Source organism: Neovison vison, chromosome 3 (assembly GCF_020171115.1).
Source record: "Neovison vison isolate M4711 chromosome 3, ASM_NN_V1, whole genome shotgun sequence".
NCBI lineage: Eukaryota > Metazoa > Chordata > Mammalia > Carnivora > Mustelidae > Neogale > Neogale vison.
Window position 1 is genome coordinate 198,606,959 of NC_058093.1, and position 24,008 is coordinate 198,630,966.

At 58.1% G+C, this 24,008-nt stretch overlaps 1 protein-coding gene across 9 annotated transcripts in view; it reads right to left on the minus strand.

The window, feature by feature from the left end:
* The window catches only part of NCOR2 (nuclear receptor corepressor 2), a 207,698-nt gene that overhangs the window by 178,095 nt on the left and 5,595 nt on the right, over positions 1-24,008 (minus strand). For all 9 annotated transcript variants that reach the window (XM_044243522.1, XM_044243527.1, XM_044243526.1 and 6 more), the window contains exon 2: positions 136-182. The gene's annotated coding sequence lies outside the window, so the exon portion shown is untranslated. The remainder of the gene's footprint in view (positions 1-135; positions 183-24,008) is intronic.

A 24,008-nucleotide genomic window follows, 5' to 3' on the forward strand; every position in this document is an offset into this window, starting at 1 on the left:
CCAGGTCACACTGGGCCCCTGACCCCATCCAGCGGGAGGAATCTGGCTTCCCCAGAAATTCTGCCACCCCCACCCCCAAGGTCCCAGCAGTATGAATCTGCTACAGACGGCAAGTAAGGACAGCTATGAACATACCCGGAATGGCCTCCAGCAACACCGAGTCCCCAAAGAGCCCAGGAGTCCTGCGGGAGGAAAATACGAGTCTTGTTAGAAAACACTCAACAGCCCCCATGCATGAGCTAATAAGCACAGCAGGGCGAGGGCTGCGTGTGGCAGGGTTGCGGGGATGCTCCGCCCGGGGTTGTGCCTGGGGCCCTGGACGCCTGGGGCCAAGCATTTCCCCGCCACTGCCAGGCAAGATGAACACTCAACCACCAGTGACAGAGAGGGGCACTGGGGTTCAGAGAAGCCAAGTCTCCTGCCACCAGTCCCACCGCTAGGAAGTCACAGAGCTGGAATTCCAACCCAGGCCGTGTGGTTACAAGCAACAGGGCCACCGAGGAGCTGGGGGCCCAGATCACAGTGTCGCTGAACCTCCCCCCATGAACTCCCCAGTGGACCCTATGAACACACAGGGGACCCCTGGAGGACAGCACCTGCTGGTCTCATTCAAAAACATCACCATCCAAAGTCAGAAACGGTCAAGTAGAAACTTGGGTTCAGAATCTATAAAGGACACCCACAAAGAAACACGAGACCCAGTTAACGCAACAGAAAAACAGACCGAAGACCTGATAGCACTTCACAAAAGTCAACATACAAATGGCCCACGGGCACATGAAAAAGAGCCGATTTCACTAATGATTGGGAAAGCGCAAGTTACAGCCTCCAGGGGCCATCGCACCCCAACCTGGATGGCTAAGATTAAAAAGACAGACAGAAACCAAGTGTCTCGTGACCATGGGACCCAGCAATCCCACCCCTGGGCCGTTCCACAAGAGAAATGAACCCACTGCTCCACGCAAACAAAGACTCTACACGAACGTCGGTTACTGCTTTACTCATAATCACAAAAACCCCCAGAACAATCCAGCCGTCCACCAACAGGTGCACCCCAGAACACTGCTCGTCCCCAGCACCTACCATGTGACAACGTGTGGGATGCACACAATCAGCAGGAGGGACCTCAGGCTCTCGTGCCGAGCCCAGATGCCGGGCTCAGGGGGCTGCATGCGGACTCCCATGAGTCTGGGAAAGGCCAAACTCAAGCTTCACGGGCAGAGAGGCCCAGAGAGGTGGTCCCCCGAGAACGGAAAGGAGACTCCCATGAAAAGCCAGGACGCTATCACCATGGGTGCCAAGACAAGGGATGGGGGGTGCCTATATGGTGTCCACTTTGTAATCATTCATTCATCTCTACCCATGTGTTTTGGGGTTACTGTTTTAGCTTTTATACAGAAAAAAAAAAAAAAAGGAAAGAAACAGTACAGTGGGCAGAGCACTGGGCAGAGTCTAGAAAGCTGGCTCTGGTCCCACTAACAGCTGTGACCTTGGGCAAGCCCCCAGCAAGCTCTGAGCTCAGTCTTCCCATCCAGAAAATGGGCCCGCTCCCCCACGATGTCTCCATGGCGGGCTCGGTCGCAAACATCTCAAGTATCCAGTGGGCCTTCGGGACCCGCTCCTTCACCCACGCCGAGGCAAGCGGAGCCGGGGATGCCCGCTCTCATGGCGCTGGGGACGGCTCCAAGCAGGGCTCGGGCTCTGCGGCCAGGGTCCCTGGGTACAAACAGGGGCTCTGCCCTTCCTAGCTGTGCACCCCAGGATGAGTCACTTCACCTCCAGAGCTAGCATTGTGCTAGCATTACCCCTGCCCCGTAAAGGGGGCCCAGTGGGCTCCCCTGGCCACACAGCTGGGGGCTTAGTTAGACCCCATTTTCTGTGTACCTTCTCCCAACTCCAGCCAGCTCCTCCCGCAACCCCCAGACACAGAGCACCCAGCAAGAGGGGGTCAGGGGACAGAGGGCCGGGGTGGGGAGGAACCCGGAGCCGCAGGTGGAAGAGAGGGCACCTGTGAACCCAGGGAGACCTGGCCGCCCACAGACAGCAGAAGCAGCTTCACTAGCAGAGCGGAGACCCTCAGGAGGGATCTGCATGCCCAGAAGGTACAAGCTCCCCCTGGGACTTGGAAAATGCATTCCAGCTGAGCAGTGGATGGTGGAAGCCTGGACGGTGGAAGGGGGGGGGGCAAGGGGAGGCTCCAGCACCAGCCAGGAGGGTCCCGGCAGAGGTGGGAGAAGTGGACGGGACGCTCAGCCAGGAGAATCCACGGGGCGGGCAGGGAGGGAGGGAGTCTGGCCGGCCAGCTCGGACAGGGGACAGGGATCGTTGGTCAGCTCTGGGTAGGGGAGGGAGAAGAGAAACACAGACCCCTGCGCCCTGTGTGCACCTGTGTAATCCTCACAACCCCCGGGGACCTCTGTTTTCTAGTCCAGGCAGCTGAGGCTCAGACAGCAGAGTCATGCACCCAAGGTCACGCAGCCAGAAAGTGAAGGTGTTGCGATGTGAACCCGGGTTCATGCCCTCTGGGTGATGGGAGCCCGAACACGACGCAGGGCAGCTGGGGAGGCAGTTGCTGGAGCTCCCACCACCTCGCCACCTCCCCGGACAGAGCTGCACATCCCCGGGACCTCCCTCAGCCCTGGGTCCTCTGCAAGAGGGGGCAGCACCGACCCCCAAGCCCAACAGACCAAGAAGCGGCCGCGGGGGCCCAGCCATGCTCCACCCCCCACCCTCAGCGGCCAGCCGCCAGCCGCCTCGCCCGGGTGCCGACGCTCACACACGAGTTCCGCCGTGCACACCCTCGGCCGCTGGCCCACTGGCTCACGGCCTCATCCGCTCACAAGCTCTCACCGGGTCCGCGCTCACGGGTGCCTCACGCTCACACACGTCCGTGCACGACTCACTCACTGAGCACGCGGGGGGGGCCGGGCACCCTTCCTCCTCCGCTCCCCCTGGGCAGCGCTGTGCGGGCCCGGGGCCACCGATGCTCCATTCCAGCCCCTTCCTGTCCTCCTCTTCTCTCCAGGGCTGACCAGATCTGTCTCCCGGCAAAGCAGACCCGCGGGGGCTCCTTCTCCCACGCCCACTGCCACTCTTGCTAGAGTACGTCGCTGAACCCCAGTACCGTGGGCAGAGACTCGCCCACCCCCCCCCCCAGCCCAGCCCAGCCCAGCCCACAACAAGCCCCTCCAGGCCTCTGCCAAATGCACCCTCGCCCTCCTCCTCTGCCTTCCCAGAACGAGCCCAACCACCACCTCTTCCTCCTCTGGGAAGCCTGCCCAGATCACCCCAACCACAGAGGTCAGCCCCACATGCCCATCCACCCCATTCAGAGACAGGAAGCCACCAGCCCGAGGCCCAGAGCCCAGCGAGGACAGAGCTAGGCGGGATTCAAACCCCAAGGAGGCTGATCTGTTTCAACCAGGACCCGTCACCCTCCAGCCAGTCCACAAGCTTGACAAAGCCCCGGCACAGGGACGCGGCCGTGAACACGGGCCAGGAGGACTCTAGGGATGCGGGCACGCCCACCCACACCCAAGCCCCTCACGGGCGCACCAGTGAATGCACAGGGCCACTTCTAAGAGCAGGGACGACAGAAACCAGAGAGAACCTGCAATGAAGGGCATGGGGGTGGGGCTGGGACGGCTTCCCCAGGAGGTGACCCTGGAGACCAGGGCGGAAGGTCTCGGCCGAGAGATAAGCAGGAAGGGCACTCCAGGAGGAGGGCACAGCAAAAGGCAAAGCCCCAGAGGTGGGAACCAGCTTAAACAGGAAAGCAGCCAGAAAGGCCAGGAGGTGGAGAGCCAGAGGGAGAGGACTCCTGGGTTTTATCTCCAGGGCAAGGCTGCAGGACTGGAGAGGCACACTGTGATTTTACACAAAACAGCAGGAATGGTGTGAGGCAGGGCTGGTGAAGACAGGTCTAGGTCAATCCCTGAGGCCTACCTGGAGGGAGCGACCCTCCACCCAGGCCCAGTCTCGGGTCTCCTCCTGCACTAGAGTCTCTCCTAAAGTCAGAACCTACAGGCTCGGCCTCAAGGCCAGGCAAGCATCCATGGCTGGGCTCCAGCACCCCCAACCCCGCTGGACCCTCATGGGAACCGCTGGTCCCATGGCAGGACACCAGGCCTTCACCCCCACCTGCTTCCGGAGTTGGGGGGGGCTACAAGCCCCCACCTACAGGCACACAAAACAAATCCTCTCTCCTAAGCCAGCCTCTTCCCAGCCTCCCCCACAGGGGTGACACCATAGTCAGGGCCCCAGGAGGCCCCTTCTCGAGGTGCAGGAAAGAGCAGGTGTGGACAGAGCATCCATGGTGCCCTCAGGCCAGAGACAGCTCGGGTTCCAGCCCCACTCAAGCCACTTGTCTCCCTGTGCATCTGGCTCCCCATCTATAATCCGAGGGCTGGGGACAGTGCCCCCCACCCCCATACAGTCTGGTGCTCCCTGAACAGCGGCCAGCACGGCATAGGGGCAGTTTCAGCATGTCCTTTTGCTCAGAACCTCAGAGAAGTACTCCAAGAGAAACAGGGAAGGGGAGACATGACACATGGAATGGTCCCCTGTCCCAAGGGTCTCAGCTGGAAACTTACGGAGCAAGGGCTAGAACCGGATGTTTCCTAGGACCCCAGCAAATCCCTCCCTCATGTGCTCATTTCACAGTGAGGCGGACTGAGGTCCATAGTGGATAGGTCTGTGCCTGCAGCTTGCCCTGGCAGGGCTGATGGCAAGTGGTCTCTCCAGAGAACTCCTACACATTCCTCAAAGCCCAGCCCCATCACGCCCTCTCCCCTCCTCGCCAACAAATAAGCGTTTCTGGACAGTCCAGGCATGTTCTGGCCCTCACTGCTACCCCATCCAAAGGCTCTGTCTGGCCACCCCCAGGAGACGCTAAGTCCTCCAGGAAAAGACCTGATTCATCCCTCACTGAGGCCACAAGTCTCTACTTAAAGCTAGATGCAGAGTGACCAGCAAGGCAAGTCTCAGCGTAGAAGAGTCTGGGTACCAGGAGTCGCCCGTGCACAGCAGGGCCAATACCATGGGGCACAGCTGCCGGTAGGGCTGAGAGAGGGCCAGGCACACAGCGGGGTGGGGCCCTGGACCTGCCTGCTTCTTCCACCAATCCCCTCCCCCAACAGACAAAACCCCCCACCACCATGCACCTCCCACACCCACCAGAATCCCACCCATGCATACAAGCCCAACGGCCCTCTTCCTCCAGGCAGCCCTCACTCCTGCAACATCCAATCTGGCAGCAGCAACAAAGCCAACAAGGAATAGTAATAGCGGTCATGGCCAACACTAGCTCCTCAAAGGCAGCCCCAGGCCAAGCCTTTACTTACTAAACTCCAAACACCCCTCGAATGGGTTCTTGATTATCCCCACTGTACTGATGAGAAAACGGAGACCCAGGGAGGTTGAGTCGGAAAGCGGAGAAGTCAGGACGGGAGCCCTGGTTTACCTGGTCCCAGACCTGCACTGGGGCTGAGCGTCAGGGATGTCACGGTCAAGGGCAACCTCCCCTGCATTTGCTCAGACTCTGGACCAGGCAGCGCAGCACCAACTTCATCCTTCCTTCAGCCTCTCTCTGGAGCTGCTGCCCCCGGCTCCCCAAAGGACAGACTGAGGCTCCAAGAGGGGTTCTCACAGCCGCCTACCATGTCCCTCCATGGTCCTGGCAGAGGGCGGGGCACCCTCACGGTGCTCCATAGTCAGGACAGAGGTACAGACTGGGACCACGACCCACTGGCAGCATCCCAGCCCCCAGGCATCATGGCTTCCTGCCCTGGGCAACGCCATAGGCAGGGCTGGGACCAGGTAGGACCCTCAGTGCCGGCCCTCAGAGGGGAGCCGCTCTATCTGCAGCCCCCGCCTTCCCATTCCAACCCCCCTTAGCATGCACCGAGCGAGTTCTACAAAATCACCCACAGCCCGGGGATCACCATGGAGCCTGCCCCTTCGAGGAAAGGGACGTGAGCGATGCCCATACGAGCCTCTGCGTGGCCCCACAACAGCCAGCAGCATAAGCCATGCCAGACAGCTCTACAGAGCCCATCAGCGAGGAGGGCATTGGCCCCCAAGAGGCAAGCATGACCTCAGGCAGCGGTCCCTGCTGGTTGGCTTTGTGGACTTCAGGCACAGTTTGACCCAGGCACCAGGCTGGAAGCCGGCCAGTGCCCTGAGGCCTTTTGGGGTGGGAGGAGGCACAGAGGAGGACCTAGGGGAGCCATCCGGGGCCACCTGGCACACCACTTCACATCAGGTGAACAGGGGCCGGGGGCGGGCCATCCCCACCGCTGTGGTGGCCAGGAGCCCACACAGCCGGAGCGGGAGGCAGGCTCCGCCGCCCTTCCATTTAGAAGCCACTGGGACATTTTATTTTCCTTCTCAAGTGACAGCTGAGGCGTGCTGCCCAGGCCAGCTCTCCTAGAAGCTGCAGAGAGACAATCACCGCAAGTTCGCCAGGTCTCTGATTCCCCACTGGACTGCGGCAGCCAGCGAGTGCTGGGAGGGGGGTGGAGGAGGCGGGGGCACATGCTGGCCATCCAGGGCCCTCTCCGCCCCACCTCTCCCCCTCCCACTAGGAGGGTGGTGGCCACAGCCAGGCCAGGATGGGTGGGAGGAAGTGGACAGGGCCTTGGGTAGGACAAAGGCGGGGGTGGGGGCGTACAGCCCCGTCCAAAGGGGATGGAGCCCATCCAATGGTAGGGGACACAGCCCCCACTCAAGGGGGGCACATAGTCAGGGAGAGAAGGGAGGAGCAGCCCTGATGCAGCCGGTGCACACCCCCAACCCCCAAGTCCATCGGTCTGGGCTCTCAAGAGAGGCCTGCACCGCGTCCAGCAAACCACCACACTGGTCTCCCTCACGGGAACACCCCCCTCGGCAGGCACCCGCGGCCGGGCTCCGGGCCAACTTCACAGCCCGGCCAGAGAGGCACGATCCTGACCTCATTTCAAGATAGAGAAACTGAGGCCCAGAGAAGTTCGGCAGGCCCATGAGATTGCACAGCCTTCGAGGGGCGAAGGGAGATTGGAACCTGGGCATAGGCCCAGCCGCCCCATCCTCTACCCTTCAACACCCCCAGCGGGGCCCCAAACACACTTCTCTGAACCCTCCTGCCCATCTTCTCGCTTGGGGTGTGGGGCCATCTTCAGTGACAGCAACCGACTGGAGAAATCAGATGCCAGGAAGGAGCCGGACTATCGACGGTTTCTGTAGGGAAGGGGGGCAGGCAGGGGCCCAGGCGCACGGCTTCAGCAGCCTGGCTCCCAGCCAAGCCCGGGCCAAGGCAGAGCAGGCGGCACAGACCAGCCTGGGAGGGCCAGGGGCTTCCCTCCAGACCAGTGGAGGAGCCAGCGTGGACAAGCCATCTGTCCATCCACCTGTCTGTCCACCCCCGGCACAGACAGCCCGCAGGGACCTGGAGCTCCCCTCCTGAGGGCTTCTCAGTGCCAGGCACAGTGCTTGGAACTCTGTGCCTAGTAACTGGTTATTCTCTCAACCACCCTATGGCCCTCCCCACTTTGCAGATGGGGACAACGAGGCAGTGAGGCAAGAAACTCACCCAGGCTTCCCCCAGCGGAGTTCCGCACCCAGGCATCTGCTATAACCACACAGCATTACCTCTGCTGGCTACCCCAGCCCAGAAACCCCCTGTGGGGCAGGAGACAAGACAGCAGGCTCTCTGCATGGGGTAGAAACTTCCAGAAGCCTCTGGATACCTTTCGGTAGCCGCCTCATTGTAAAGATAACTCAGTCTCTGCCCCCTTGAGAGCACAAAGCAAGCACCCCAAGATGGTAGCAGCAGGGTTCCCCCAGACAGGCTTCCGGCCGTCGCAGACGGTCGGCTGGGAGGAAAAGCATGACAGAGCCTTCCCTGCCCCCAGCCCCAGGCTCTCCCCGACCTGGAGCGGGGTCTGGGCCATCAGTGGCTGCAGGGAGGAGCTGGGGGCTGCCTCGGAGAGAGCCAAGCTGCCACGGAGCTGTCGATCGCCAGAAGCAATTAATTGCCCAGGTCAAGAGACGGTGAAAGAGATTTGTCACCCAAGGCCCAGGGGATATTCCGGGGAATCCAGCAACGCAGGGCAGGCGGAATGGCCCCGAGAGCGATCAGGGTCCTTGCACACTTGCCCCCTCTATCATCCGTCCCTCCCTCCCACACCTGTTCCAGCCCCCCTGTGCACGCACGCTCCCACTGGCCTGCATGCTGCACACCAGCCCCGGCCCCAGCCTCCAGGACTGGCGCACCGGCCAGGACCAGACAATCCTTGAGGCAGTATTCACTGCACAGACGGGACAGTAAGGCCAGCAAGGGAGCCCGGACCCAGAGTCTCTGAAGCCCAGGGCCTGGCCTGACACCCAGATTCACTCCAGGTTCTAGCTGGACGACTCCACACTGGAGGCCGAACTTCTCTAAGGCTGTTTCCTCAGCTACACAACAAATACAAAATAACCAGAATGGCGAAAGTCAGGCCGGCTGGGGCTCAGACTCCAGCCGTGCCATTCTGAAAAGCCGGAGGAACTCACCCCACTTCCACAAACCTCAGGCTCCCCGTCTATAAGCAAGGATGAGGCCAGGACAGCACCGCTCAAGCTCAGGTCAGAGGCTCGGGTCCAGGTTGCCACTGGGCCTCCCCAGGGACCGGAGCTCAGCCCCCAGTCCTACTCGGATGTCAGGCAGGCCGTTCAGACACCGAGCCTCAGCCCCAGAGCCCAGCCAGGATGAGAGGCACAGAGCACAGGCTTGTGTCCCAGACCCTAGGGCAAGGCCCAGCCGGGAGACTGAGTCTTCAGCGGACAGCATTCATTCACCCTCTGGGCTCGGCAGCCGGTTGTCCTGGGGAACAGAAAGGCCCTGACACACACACCCTCCATGTGTGCCACCGAGAGGATGGGGGAGGGGCATACAGGGTGCAGGTCTCCCCCGAGAGCCTCCACTGGCTTTGAACCCCTTGTTTCTGTACCAAATCCCTCCACACACACACCCAGACCTGTGCTGCCCCTCACACCCACTGATCGATGTGAGACACACCAATAAACACATCCTTCTATGGCCCCACTACCCAGATGGGAAAATCGGGGCCCAGGGAAACCAGCACGGGATGGCCTCAAACCTGATTCTTTCTGACGGTTCCCATGAGCAAGAGCTCAGCTCAGCAGGTGTTCGGAAGCCCAGGTCACTGGGGCCAGAGGCAGCACTGAGTCAGAGTGAGAAACTCAGCGGAAACTGAAAACAGCCGCCCCCCCCCCCCGTGCTCCCCAGAGCGAGCCATGCTGAATCACAGCACCCGACCCTGTGTTGGAAAGTTCCTGCTTCTGAAGCCGGGGTGGGGGTGGGGACGAAGAACACCACTGCGCTAGGGGTCCCTCTCGGGGCCCAAGAAGGGGGACAACACTTCACGCACACTGACCCCGGAGCTGCGGGTTTCTACCCACCCGCCCCCCAACCCAATGCTCCCGAGAGCCCCTCAGGGGTGTTTGTGGCTGGAGGCCGGGCAAGCCGGAGAGCCCCACCCCCTCACAGAGTTCTACCACCTTCCTGGCCACAGACGTGGGGGACATCAGGATCCAGCCCCAGACGCGGTCGTATCCCCCAGTTCCACTGCTTTCTGGCTGTGTGATACGGGCCACGGGGCTGAACATCTCCACGCCTGCCCCTTGCCTGTGAAACAGAAACTCTCACCCCTGGGGCTGACCTGGAGACTCGGTAAGCAAATGCGTTCAGTGCCTAGCATACAGTAAGAGCTCAATAAATACATATCTGTTTCAGTTCCCAGATTGATAGTCTAGTGTGGTGAAATTCACCCAACACAAAACTAACCATTATAAAGTGAACAACTCAGGCCGCCTGGGGGCTCAGTCGGTGAAGCGTCTGCCATCGGCTCCGATCCTGATCTGGGGATCCTGGGGTCGAGTCCCACTGGGCTCCCTGCTCCGTGGGGAGTCTGCTTCTCCCTCTGCCCCTCCCCCACTGTTCTTGATCATGAGAGAGAGACACTCTCTCTCTCAAATAAATAAATAAAATCTTTAAAAATAAAGAAAAGGGAACAACTCAGCAACACCAGTGACATTCAGTGCTGTGTAACCACAATCCCCATCTCATTCCAGAACATCTCCCCGACCTGAAAGGGAAGGAGCTCCCCACCCACAGGCAGTCACCTCCCCACCCCCGCCATGCGCCCAGCGCCCTCCTGCTTCAGCAACCACTCACCTGCACCCCGTCTCTACAAGTTTGCTTCTTTGGCACATTTCTTACCAACACAGTCAGACCCCGTGTGACCTCTGGGTCTGTCCGCTCTCACTCTGCACCATCTATGCAAGGTTCATCTGCATTACAAATGTACCAGCATTTTCATTCGTTTCTCACTGACTAGTGTTCATTGTATGAATGAGTCAATAATATGGTTTTAAAATAAGAAAAATAAATGTTACAAATAATATAGAAATGCCACATGACGAGGGACGTATCTATACACGTACACATTAAAGATTTAAGAATTCATCAAATTATAAAATAAATAACCGTAAGGACAGTAGGGGATATGGAATCTGGTCAGTGGGAGGAGCTGCTAGCCAGAGGGAGGGGACCATGGGAGCCCCAGAGCTGGCATCCTCTCCCTCAGGCCTCCCTGGTCCAGGCCCTACTGTGCTGTGCAACCCAGGGCCAATTCCTCACCCATGCTGGGCCTCAGCCTCACGTCTGCAAAGAAGGGCACTGGGAGGGATGCTTTCGGGGGCGGGGAGCTCTCATGGCAGCAGCCACGTTCACAGTACCTCCCACTGGCTCGCAGCCCTGGGGAGAAGAGAAGCTATGGCAGTCAGGCTGTGGGAACCCTGCAGGTGTGTAGGGATACGTCACCAAGGCAGCCTGACAGCCGCCCCATGCTGGGAACAGAAATGACAAGGAACTCCAAGATGCCTCATCACCCTGCCCGGGGGGCACACTCTGGGCCATGGAGATGTGGGCCCAGCACGGAAAGGGGACCTGGGTTCGCCCTGCCTTCCCCTGCCCTCCCCTGCCTGGAGCACAGCCCAGATGCTGAGTTCCTAAGGCCCGATGCCAGGTTCCTGCACTTTGGGCCAGATCAATCTTCCCTGTGGGGGCTGCTCTGTGCCCGGTAGGATGTGTACGGCATCTCTGGCCCTTGGAGCACGCCCGCCCCCCATCCCCACCTTGGGACAACCGGAAGGATCTTCAGACATTGCCAAATGACCTTGGGGCCAACATCACCCTGCTGACCCCATTAGCATACCCTCAGAGCCTCTCTCCCTGGGCAGGAAGCAGCAGGCACTGGTCTGGCCGGTTCCAGACCGGCTGGAAGCCACTGAGGGAAAAGGCCCCCGCTGTGTCCAGCCCCCCTCCTCCCCTTCCCCCAGGTCGGGCCCATGGACACCTGGCCCAGCCAGGCTCCATCTCACTGCAAAGGAACCCATCCAGCCATCGACACAAACCCACCAATGCCCTACCATGTGCTAGCACCATCCCAGCATCGGGGACCCTGCCTTAGGCAAGACGGACGTAGCACCTACTGCCTGGGAAGGGACCTCTGATGTGGGAAGGCCAACAAAACCCAGGGCATAAATCCACCGAGGGGCTTCACCTCTGAGCCAGGACCACTGGCAGCAGGGACAGAGTGTGCCAGGCTGGGGGCAGCAGGCGCCAAAGCAGGGTTGGGGAAAGGGGTGAAGGCAGCAGGCGCCGCCCAGGGCCCTGGGCCTCTGGGTTTATTCTCCAAGGAGGAGGCAGGGCCTGGAGAGCCGCACTGCAGTCTCCTCCTTCAGACAGGGTCCCTCTGGCTGCAGCACAGAGGACAGATCCCCAGGACGAGAGTGGATTCAGGGGCCCAGGGGAGGCTACTGCAGACAGCCAAGCCAGGCGGGGGGCCTGGTCTGCCGTCAGCAGTCTCGTTACTACTGATAGGAGAACGGGTCTCGGAGGCCGCTGTCTCACTCCTCCAGCACAGTGCGGTGAGCCAGCATTACCCTGACTGCAGAAAGGGCCTGCGACCAAGTGGTCATCTGACCACTGCCACTGCCACCATATTCCTGTGGTTCGGGCAGAGGAGGTCTTGGAGGCCGTGTCCCCACCTGGAACATGCCGGAAACATACAGGGACAATCACAGCTATCCTTTGACAGCCACTCAGCCAGGGAAGAAGGCCCAGGCTATGAAAGTCACCCTCTCCATGCAATTTTCAAATGACCCAGCCATTTAAAAAAAAGAACCTTCCAGAACCAATCCAAACACTTGCTTTTTTTTTTTTTTTTTTTTTTTTTTTTTTAAAGTCACTTTCATGTATTTCCAGTCTGGAAACCCTTCTGAGCTCACTTACTTATCCTGAGTGGGAACCACTGACTCCTTCCCTCCCTTTGCCCTTATACGACAACAGGGGCACGACACTGATTTTTCTTGTTGTTGTTAATTCTATGTGAAGTCAAGACCGTATGAAGGAGGAATTTCAGTGCCCAAGAATAAAAGGGGGCTTTCCACATATACGCTGCAAATATTGTTGGCAGGAGGGGTGGTTATCAGGAGGCTATGTGGCCCTGGGAAAGTTAGCTGACCTCTCTGAGCCTTAGCAGCTTGCCCGTCACACAGGGAAGTGATGATCATTGCTAGCTCACAAGATTGGAGGTGTCCCAATGAATTACTGAAGTGTGCGCCCACCACGACTAGACCAGCATCAGAAGCATGCCGTCTGACCATGCAGCTGAGGGGGCTGGAGGCAGGTGGGGCGAAAGCCCCCAGCATGCGCCCCAGCTGGGCAAAGAATGGAGGATAAAATCCCAAACTCCCTGCCTGGGCCAGGTGGCTCATCGCCTGCCTGGCTTTCATCTCCAGGAGATAAGCCGCCTGCTCTCAAGTTCACGTTCAGGATCAAATGAACCCACTTAATCGCCTTAGGGATCTCCACTGAGCCAGCTCCTTACAGGCCTGGGGAGGAGGGCAGCTGAGCTCCCTCCCACCAAGACCCCCACCCACATGGCCAGGCACAGAGAGGATGCCGTGGGCTCTCCACCAGCACCCCCATCCCCTGCCCAGCTGGCTGCGATGACCCAAGGGCAGATGCTTACACACTTGGCCTTCAGAGTCTACGCACACATCATCCGCCCACTGTCACAAAGCACCTACTGTGTGCCTCGTGCCTGACCAAAGAACTCACTAATCCCCACAGCAGCCCGGAAGGCCAGTGCTATCACAAACACGACTCTCCAGACAAAGGCATTGAGGCCCAGAAAGGAAATAGCCAGCCGGAGGTGACAGGGCTCCTCAGAGCGTCACTCAGAACACCCTTGGCCCCCATCTCATAGAGGGGGAGACTGAGGCAGGAATGGGACTTAAGTTACCACCATATCCCAAGGCTAAGTCGGGGAGAGTGAGCAGGGTGTCCAGCTATGCCTGGACAAACAAAAAGGGGGCCACCTGCCTGCCTTGTTCCCAGCAGAATCCTAGCACCTAGGACAGCTCCCAGGACACAGTAGGGTACTTAGTGGCAGCATCTGAATGAAGAAAATCTACACACTGGGCATAGACTCCAAGGAAGACTGTCCTGGGGCTTCTCTGCCTTCTAGACAGTCCTCTCAGAGGTCCTATCCTATACCACAGGGGTCCTGGAGGGGTGACTGTGGGCAGTGTCCTGCAGTCAAGTCTGGTTGTCACAGTGGGTGAGGAAGAGGGCATCTTCTGGGTGGGCAGAGACAGAAATGCTGCTCAACACCCTTGAATGCACAGGACAGCGCCCAGGGCAGAATTATCTGGCCCCGAAGTCAGCACCCAGGTTGAGATATCCTACTGTACTGCATCCCTTCGTGCATCAATTGAGCACCTACTGTGTGCAGGGCTGCACAAAAACCCTACAAGGAGACGGAGTCATGGGGCTCTGGGGGTGCTTTCCATGAGCCAGGTCCCCACGGCTACTACAGGGCAGAGGGGTGTCCCAGACCCAGCTGGTGCAAAGCCCCACCCAAAGCTGCCAAATCCCTGTGTGTTCCCTGAGGATGCTGACCTCCAGGTCCGGCGGCCATGCAGGGAGAGCTGCAAAATCACTGTATTTCACTGCTCCCTTGCCCCATGGTCACTCAGGGCAGCAGAGATCAAAGCTGGTCCTTTTCGTCAAAACCCACATCCGTCCAAGATGCCAACGCTCGCTATCTGGGGGGTAGGGATGTGGTCGGATTTTTTTTTTAATGTGCAGGCTTTCTATTTCTTAATTTCCCAACTTACAGAGAACATGTTTGTTCTGCTTCTAAAAACCAAAATTTGGTAAGGCAGCTATCACACCGTGGCACGCCCCACCCAAGGGCTTGGCCGTAGGGAGATCCTACCCCTGCCAGAGCACAGAGGGTCGGCCAGTGCAGCCCCCGGGGAAGCACTTGCTGGTGGAGTATCTGGAAAGGCCACAAGCCAAAGATTCCAGTCCCGGGGACAGAGGAGACGGGACGCACGTGAGCGCCCCGAGGCGCTAGGAGAAGGGACCGCCGTCAACTCAAGCGGCATCTCTGTGGGAGAACAGACCAATCATACATCTCAACAAAATACCACTTCTACAGGAGGTAAAATCCAGGGAGATCCAGATCAAGCGAGCTGCACCAACAGGCTAAAAAATCCTAATTAAAAAAAGAATACATAATAACAGTAATGACAACAACAGCCCACAGTTTTAAATGCCTTGTGCATTACTACTTCTCATCCACAAAACACATACAGAACGTAGGCAGCGTTTCGAACCCCGCTCTACATATAGGGAAACCAAGACACAGATAATGATATGATAATATGCCTCAGGCTTCACAGCTGGTAGAAGGCGATGGGACGGGGGGAGCAGGGATGGGACCCCACGAGCCATCAAAATCCCTGCGTGTCGTCACTCCGCTCCGTGGCCTGCCCAGCACGGACAAGAAATTACTAGCTTGAATTACATAAAAGTTGTCAATATTCGACCACTTTTGACCTACAAAACCGGCCGAGTCCCACGGCTCACCTTAGTAGCGCCCACAGAAAACCACATCCACGTGCATTCTTCCAGCCCAGGGAGGAGACAGGGCCCCAGGCCGTGCAGGGATCCGCACGGAAGCCCGTAAAGCATTAAAAACATGGATTAGAAGAGCACATGTCTAGTTGAGAAGTAGAAGTCTCCAGCGAGGGGACTCGGGTGACTGGAAAGTCACCTGCATTTTTTTTTTTAAGATTTTATTTATTAGGGCGCCTGGGTGGCTCAGTGGGTTGGGCCACTGCCTTTGGCTCGGGTCATGATCCTGGGGTCCTGGGATCGAGTCCCGCATCGGGCTCTCTGCTCGGCGGGGAGCCTGCTTCCTCCTCTCTCTCTCTGCCTGCCTCTCTGCCTACTTGTGATCTCTCTCTGTCAAATAAATATAAAAAAAAAAAAAAAAAAGATTTTATTTATTTATTTTAACAGAGAGAGAGATCGCAAGTAGGCAGAGAGGCAGGCAGAGACAGAGAGAGGGGAAGCAGGCTCCCTGTTAAGCAGAGAAGACCGATGCGATGCGGGACTCGATCCCAGGACCCTGAGATCATGACCTAAGCCGAAGGCAGAGGCTTAACCCACTGAGCCACTCAGGTGCCTCTCAATTTTTTGTTTTACTAAAAAGCGGCCGCCTCGGCTGGAGCCCTGAGCTCAGCTTCGTGGACCCAGGCTGGCTGGCGCATTGTCACCCTTTCCCTTTCCCCTGGGGCAGTTTCTCTACCTGCCTCTCCCCACCCCCCACCGGACCCCCCATCGTCCATACACCAGCAGCAGGTCCCCAGGGCCTGGTCTCTGGAGCCTCTCCTGGCAGGAGAAGCTCTCCCCACCTAAGGATCTAGTTTCATTTAATTGCAGGGTTCAGGTTTCTGGACGCAGGCCCAGAGGCCTTCAGGGCCAGAGGTGTGGGCCATTTTCTTCCTCTTTTCAATAAAGCCGGGAAGGAAACAGCGTGGGGCATCACCTGTCTGCTCTGAGAATCTGGAACACCTGCCCCCTGGGAAACCCCACCCAGAAGAATCATCCAGGGCTCATCACGGGTTGGGAGACAGGCTGGGGACGTACCATTTTTCTGGCCACCACGGGGCTCAGATGCCCCCACTGGATTTGAAGGAATCAAGAAAAAAGAAACACACACACACACACACACACACACACCAACAACCCTACCGTACACCACCCCTTCCCCTCTCCAAAGCTTCCAAAGGGTCATCTCACTGCTTCCAGACATTTTTCTTATTTCATTTTTTTCCCTAGCATAGCCCTTAACAGTTGGCGACTCTCTCTTGGCCCCAAATCCCTCACCCACAGCCCCAGGTCAAGGCCGAGACTCTGAGCCGTCACCTGACTCCAAGGTCAGTTGGACGCACCAGCATCTAAATGACCATGTTGTGGGGCACCTGGATGGTGCCGTCAGTTGAGATCTGACTCTTGATTTCTGCTCAGGCCATGATCCCAGGGTTGTGGGATCGAGCCCCGTGTCAGGCTCTGCACTCAGCACGGAGCCTGCTTGAGATTCTCTCCCTCTCCCTCTGCCCCTTCCCTGCTCGCACGCTCCCACTCTCTCTTTCTCAAATAAATAAATGAAATCTTTTTTTTTTTTAATAAAAAAATGACCACGTTGCTCCCGGCTGCTGGTTCTCAGGGTAGATGCAGGCCGTGTCTGAGTTTCCTCCTGCTGCTGTAATAAACGACCACAGACTCGGCAGGTTAAACCAGCGTAAAATATATTCTCGCGTTCTGGAGGTCAGAAGTCCCAAAACCAGGCTACAAGTCAAGGTGTTGGCAGGGCTGTGCTCCTTCCGAGGCTCCGTGGGCCAATTCGTTCCTGGCCTCTCCCCGCGTCCAGAGGCTGCCTGCCGTGCTCGGCCCCACACCCCTTCTTCATCTTCAAAGACAGCATTAGAGAGTGTCTCAGTCAGGCTCTGACCTCCTGTTTCCTCCTTTGAGGACTTTGAGGCCCCCAGGATTATCCCGGCGAACTTCCCCATCTCAAGGTCGGCTGGCGGGAAGCCTCAATCCCGGCCAGCCACGGCTGGGATTAATACCCCTTTGCTGTGTGACAATATATTCACCATTGCTGGGGACCAGGACAGGGGCCACTGTGGGAGACACCACTAAGCTCCTGACCACAGGCTCCAAAGGTCTAGGCTTCGAGGAAACTGCTCCTACAGCCGACCCCCGACAAAGCCTGAACTCCGAAAGCAACGGCGGGGTCCACGTGACTCAGTCTCTGCACTCCTGCAGGGCCCAAGCGGGCAAGCCCAGTTCTGTCACCTACGCGGTGGAAACGTCCCCCAGCAATGCCAAGTCTCGCTTTGGATGAAAATGTGAATCAGGCAGAGCTGTGTGGCTTATCACTAGAGACCTCCCCCTCTAGGACGACCACCAGTAGTAACTCCTTAATCGATATTCTTCGGCAAGGTTTCTTTCTTTTTTTGGACCAGTCACAGATGGCCTTCCGGGACATCCCGCAGTTCAGCAAGATGGAGACCGGGAAAGCCACTCTGTGGAGACCTCCACTGATCCACTCGGGCACCCTAGGCCGAGAAACATGTGGGCACCAACAAGCATATGACCTCTGCGAAGGTGGAAGTCTTTGCAAGGCACGCTGACCTGCTCAGAGAAATGTCCGAATGATCAAGCCTTATTAGCCTTCACCAGGTAGCGGGAATCTGCCAGGAAAAGGGGCAGTGTGGTCCGCAGGGACCAGGAAGGCAGAGGCCATCAGTGTGCCCAGGATCAGAGCCATTTGGGAAATTCCAGGAGCCAGGGCGCCCAAGGACCAGACAGTCCAGAGAGGGACAAGACCAGTGCTACCCCCTAACAGTTCAATGACATGAACAATGTGACCCATGAAAACACAGAAGACAACAGGGCGCAGAGTGAAATGGCTCTCTCTTGCTTGAAAGCCTTGTGTGTCTCTTGCCTGCCGGGACATCTGAGGACCATGCCGAGGCCCAGAGAGGTTGTGCCAGCATCACCCAGGACCCAGCAGTTGAGGTGGATCTCTTAACGCCCAGGGCCCAAGCCACGGTCCATCTCCCAGTCCAGGACCCTCCAGGCAGCTCCACCTCATCAGGCTCCCCAACAGCCATCTAGATAGGTCCCATGTCCCCACCCCGGATTCCCCCATAACCCCCTCCCGCTAACATCCCCCACCTCCAGGGTAAAAACAACCCCCCCCTTCTCAATAACAAACCACCAACCCTGCTCTCCACACCTCCCCAGTCACCACCCAGACACCGTGGAGGCACTCTTCACAGCACAGGATGCACAGAGGGCTCAGGGGCACAGAGAGGGCAAGGAGAGCACAAAGGTCACACAGCAAACCTGCAGCACAAGGCCCAGGGTGCACACATGCTTCCGCTTTGGCGCTCCCACCAGGAGAAGGACGGTGCTGGGAGGCACTGCGGCAAGGGGGCAGTGGCCGGAGCCCAGGTACCATGAGATGCAGCTTCCTGCCCGCCGCGCGCAGAAGCTGCTATTTATAGCCCAGACAGCGGGGTCAGCTTCCTGCACGGCACAGCCAGCCGCAGCCCAGGAGACGGCAAGGGTGACCCCCAAGGGGGTCAGGCTGGGCTGGGGCAGAGAGTGGGCAGAGGCACGCAGGGCTGGACACACGGTGCCCCCAGGCCACCCCCTGCCCCATACCCACAATCCAAGGGCAAGGGAGAGCCAAGGAAAGGCCAGACCCTGCCTGTGACAACATCCCCCTGCAGAAGGCACTTTCGAGCTGCGTGCCCGCAGCGTGCATGGCGGACACCCGCATGCCTCGGTTTCCCTATCAGGAAGCAGGGAAAGGACCAGTTCTGGCCACAGGGGAGTTACTGTGGGACGTAACTGAGAGACCGTAAAACAGGCGCTTGGGGAGCTTGCCCGGCGTCCCACCCAGCTCAGGACCCTTTCCAAAGCACCCCGTCCCCACCTAACCCTGCCCAGAGACCAGACACGGAGGGTCAGACGGGAGCTGGCGTGTACACCATCTAGAGCAGGTCGTGGGAGGTCACCCCCAAACACCCTAATCCACGCCGCTCCCCCATGAGGCAGGGCATGCAGCTATCCCCATTTTACAGATGCAGAAACTGAGGCACCAAGTGACAAAACCTGTCCAACAAAGGAAGGTGTCCTCAGGCCCCGGGTTTCTTGGAGTTAACAAGTCTCTCTCCTCGCCCAGCAGACAGAAAACCTGAATCCCTCCAGAGGCTGCCTGAGCCTGGTCTGGGCTCACCGGAGAGCTGCCCTGTGGGGGTCAGGGAGCACAGGCCAGAAAGGAGTCAGCTCAGGCCACAGTAGCACCCAGAGGTCACCTGTCTGTGCAACACAGGCTTTAAGTCCCCCACCACCTGGGATCATCTGGCTGTGATGTCCCAACCTTCCTCCAAAACCACAGCAAAGGGAACGTCCTGCAGCCACTACCAACAGCACACGCCGACCCTCATCAAGGCCTGCCCTGTGCCCCCTCGCGCAGGACCTCGCTCAACCCCTCAGCGCCTTTCCCAGACAAGTAATCTGACTGTGCCCATTTTATGGATGGGGAAACCGAGGCTTGTTGCCTTGTTATCCGAAAGCCCAGGCGCTCAGCTCTGCGGGTGTCAGCAAGGTGGTTCCTTCCAGAGACTCCGTGGGGGGGAGGGGAACATCTTCTCTGTGGATCTCCGTGGATTTGGGGCCCACCCTCCTCCAGCAGGGCCCCATCTCAGGTACAAGTGCAACAACTCTATCTCCACGTAAGGTCCCACTCTGAACTTCTGGGGGAACACGAATTTGGGGGGCACTATTTGACCCGGTACAATGGCCTAGATGGGGTGCAGGGAGCAGAGGTGGGGGAAGTGAAAATGCCTAAAACTATTCAGGAGGGCAGAGGGGAGCCGGGGGGGGTGGTGGTGAAAATGGGGCACCCACTCCCTGCTTACGTTCCCCACCTCCCCAGCCGGTTCAACTGGTCATGGCAGCTAGCCACGAGTCACCACCACACCCAGTGCCCACCAGAAGCCCATCCCGTGCGCCTGGCCCGAGCCCCTAGAACCCCGGAGCGGGAGCCCTGATGCCTGCTGGGCCCCGCTCCTAGCTCGGTGGCCTGCCAGTCAAGCTGGGCCAAGCCCTGGGGCGGCACGTCCCGGCTCCCCACCAGCTCCCCACCCCGGCCCAGCAGCCTTGCCTCGTTAGCCTAACGAGCAGGGCCCTGGTGCCAGGCGGTTGCCATGGCCACGGAGACACCACCGCGGCCCCGGGCGATGCTCCCGGAGGGTCTGCGGTGGGCACTGGAGTTCAGCGTGAGGACAAACAGGGGCCTCCGGGGCAACCCCTCCCCGTGGGGTCGGGCTGCGCCGCCACCCGGGGGCCCTCTGGGCCGGCCTCCAGGCCTCCTGACTGACAGCATCTCCCAGAGAGGCTCCCTAGGCACAAAGAAAATTCCAGCCCTCCCCCGCACCCCACCACCCTGCGTGGCCAGAGCCCCTCCACCAGCCACCAGCATAGTGCAGAGGGACTGCAGGGGGCCTGCCTGGGGGAGGTCAGAGGTCGGCAGGCGCTGGGGGCAGACAGGCCTCCAAGGCTGTGAGAAGTGGTGGGAAGCCCTCAGGGCTCTAAGTAAGGTCAAGGCTCAGCACCCCTGGGGCCCAGCCACACAGGATGTCGGTGGGGAGATGGGGGAGGGGGCTGTTGCAAGCGGGGGGGGGGGGGGGGGGGGGGGGGAGGGCAACCACACCAGAGGGCAGTGTGGGCGACCCAGGGTCTCTGGCCCGTGCGCCACACGCCAGAAGGAAGCCCAGGACAAGCATCTGATGTAAGGAAGGACCTGGGTCCAGATGGGGACAGCATGGGCGTGAGGGCCGAGGGACATCCGTGAGCCACCGGCACCCAGTTGCCTGGGCTCTCTGGGTGCTTTAGCCATGGAGAGGAGGGGGAGGGCAGTCCCAAGCTGCAGGAGCACCTTGGCCTCGGATGGCCCCCAGCCCCCTCGGCTTTACCTGTGAGGATGTGTGTCATTCATCACCCCATTTCATTGGTGGGTAAACTGAGGAGCCACACAGAGGCTCCGCTACTCTTCCAGGTCACGTCACACAGCCAGCAAGAGGCAGACCCGGGAATCAGAGCTGGGGGCCAACCCTGGGAGACAAGCGGTAGACAGCCTCAGCCACCAGGCTGGAGGACGGGTTGACCCCCAAGAGCCTCCCAGACTTCTAGCCCCCTGGCCCAGTGCACACGCTCGCATTGGCAGCATGTGCGCGCGTACACACACACACACACACACACACACACATACAGGCAAGCTGTCCAGTCTCATCTAATCCCACTTCCTACAACCCACCCTATGGAGCACTCTTTCCCCCACTTCCTTCCCCAGCTCCAAGAAATTCCCCAGGGTCAGCAGGAGGGAGCAGAAGCATCTGAAATCATCAGCAGAGCAAGGAGGCCAGAAGAGATGGCCCAGGGTCCCTCATTGTGGACATGCCCACAGGACTGCCATCCCAAAATTCCGAGAGCCCTGGGCCCCAGGGCCCCAGACAGGGAAGAGACAGAAGGGACACTTGACGGGGGGGGGGGGGTGAGCATTGACACCTGCTCCACTCCAGGGCTTTCCCCCCGGGGCCCTCCAGTGGGGACATCTTCCACATTGCAAGTCACTCACTGTCATCTTCCCAAATCCAGTCCAACACGCACATGTAAAGGTCCTGCTTATCGCCCAGGGTCTGACCTTGGTTCAAACCCTCCACAGGGCCAGGCCTTGGTTTCCTCCTGGGATCATCTGTCAGGAGACTCTGGGTGTAACCTCCCCGGGTGGGGTGACCCAGCACTCTACAGGCACCCACAGGACACAAGCATGGAAACACCTTACAAAGCGTTTTCCTTTTCTTTACTCCTGTCTGCTCCTGGGTGCCCCTCCAGAGATGAGACAACTTTCAGGAATGCATATGGTAAGATACTATCAGAGAGCGAAGTCAGGGCAAAGAGAAAAACTGGGGACAAAGTACTGTAAAATCAGGATGAAGCGGGTAAAACAGAAACACAGACCAGAAAGACCAGACCAGACTGCTGAATGCAGGCTGCACATCTGGCTCCGAGTTTCCTGATGGCCCAAGCAAAGAGGGAACAAGACAGGTAGGAAGCGGCTCACCCAAAATTGTGAACACCCCATAGCACTGCCCAGAAGCAGTTTCAGTGACCACGTAGCGCCACACAGCAGAGAAATCAGTCCAGACTACCTGCTGCCTCAACATCCCCTCTTTGCCCACTGAATCCTACAACAGTCAGCTGTAACCAGGAGCGTCAGCCACACTCGGCAAGAAGTTAGCCAGGCCAACAGGAGGGACTTTAAGGCCCTGTTCGGTATGACTCTTCAACTCACAATCCTCTCTGGAAGATGTCTGCAACAGCAAGAACCCCGGGAGGTCATGCTGAAGTCAGAAAGAATGAGATGGGCTGGCAATAAAGACATCAGGCCTTGCAAGGCCCTCGGGCCTCCGTCACAAACCCACAATTTTTCATCTATACCTTGAAAATAGACTCAGGCAACACATTCACGCTTGGGCATAGCTGTGTTCCAATAAAGCTTTATTACGGACACTGAAATCTAAATTTCATACAATTTCACAGATCACAAAATATTATTTGGTTTTTTCTTTTTTCAGCCATTAAAAAATACAAAAACCACTCTTAGCTTGCACACCCCAGAAAAACAGGAGGTGGGGGGCCGCAGGAGTGGCTCAGTCTGTTGAGCTTCTGACTCTTGATTTTGGCTCAGGTCACGATCTCAGAGTCATGAAATCGAGCCCCGCATCAGGCTCTGCACTGGGCATGGAGCCTGCTTAAGAGTCTCCCTCACTCTCTGCCCCTCCCACATCCCAAAAAATAAACGGGAGGTGGGCTGGTGTCAGCCTGTGGGCAGAAGTTTGCTGACAGCTGCTCTATGTGTTCCAGAATGAGCTCTAAGATACGTTTTATTTTAGGGGACGAAAGCGAGACGTGAATAAGGTGTGATATTATTTGTGTCCATCAAAGGCAGGCAGAGGCCCAGAGTGTCTCGGAGGGGAAACTTTACCTGTGCACATCTGCCTCGGGGGACAGAGAGTGGGAGGGCAGAAACCAGACGACTTCCCTGGATGCCTTTGTGAGCTGCTTGAACTTCCTAACAGACCTGTGCGTTTTCTCTCACAAAAGTTAGTTTTTATAAAGCCCCAAGCAAGCGGCAGAGAGTTTTGAGTGAATTACTTTTTAGTTTCTTCTATTTTTCAAATGACAATAGACAGCATCATTATGTCCCCCCACAACAACAAAAAAATTAATCTAGTTATTACATAATGCATTAATTATGTAGCAGAAAAAACTATGGAACACTTATGGGCAGCAGGCCTTCCTACCTATGTGCACTCATGAAAACAAACAAGGGAGTTTTGCAGACCATCCCCTCTGTGAGCCCAGCCAGGTTGGAGGTCCAGGCCCCAGAGCTCAGCCCTCAGGAGTGAGGGGTGCCCTCTCTTTGCAGGGACACAAGTGGGGAAGTCTGGGCACAGAGCTCCCAGCCTCGGGGACACTCGGGCCTACTGCCTATAGGGTCAAGAAGAGAAGGCTCCGCCAGAGGTCTGAAAACACGTTTGGGTCCGAGTCCACAGAGAAGGCAAGGCACTAAAACCATGCCGCCCAAAGGGGACAGTGGCCACAGGCCACAGGGGGCTATTTAAACATATTAAAATAAAATAAAAAATGGAAATCTTTTTTTTTTAAGATTTTATTTATTTATTTGACAGACAGAGATCACCAGTAGCCAGAGAGGCAGGCAGAGAGAGAGAGAGAGGAGGAATCAGGCTCCCCACTGAGCAGAGAGCCAGATGCGGGCCTCGATCCTAAGATCCCGAGATCATGACCTGAGCCGAAGGCAGAGGCTCAACCCACTGAGCCACCCAGGTGCCCTAAAAAATGGAATTCTGTTCCTTGGTTGCAGTCACTTCAAGTGCCCAGGGCCACGTGCAGCCATGGTGCTGGACAGGATAGATCTAGAATGTTCCCCCCGCAGCCCCCCACG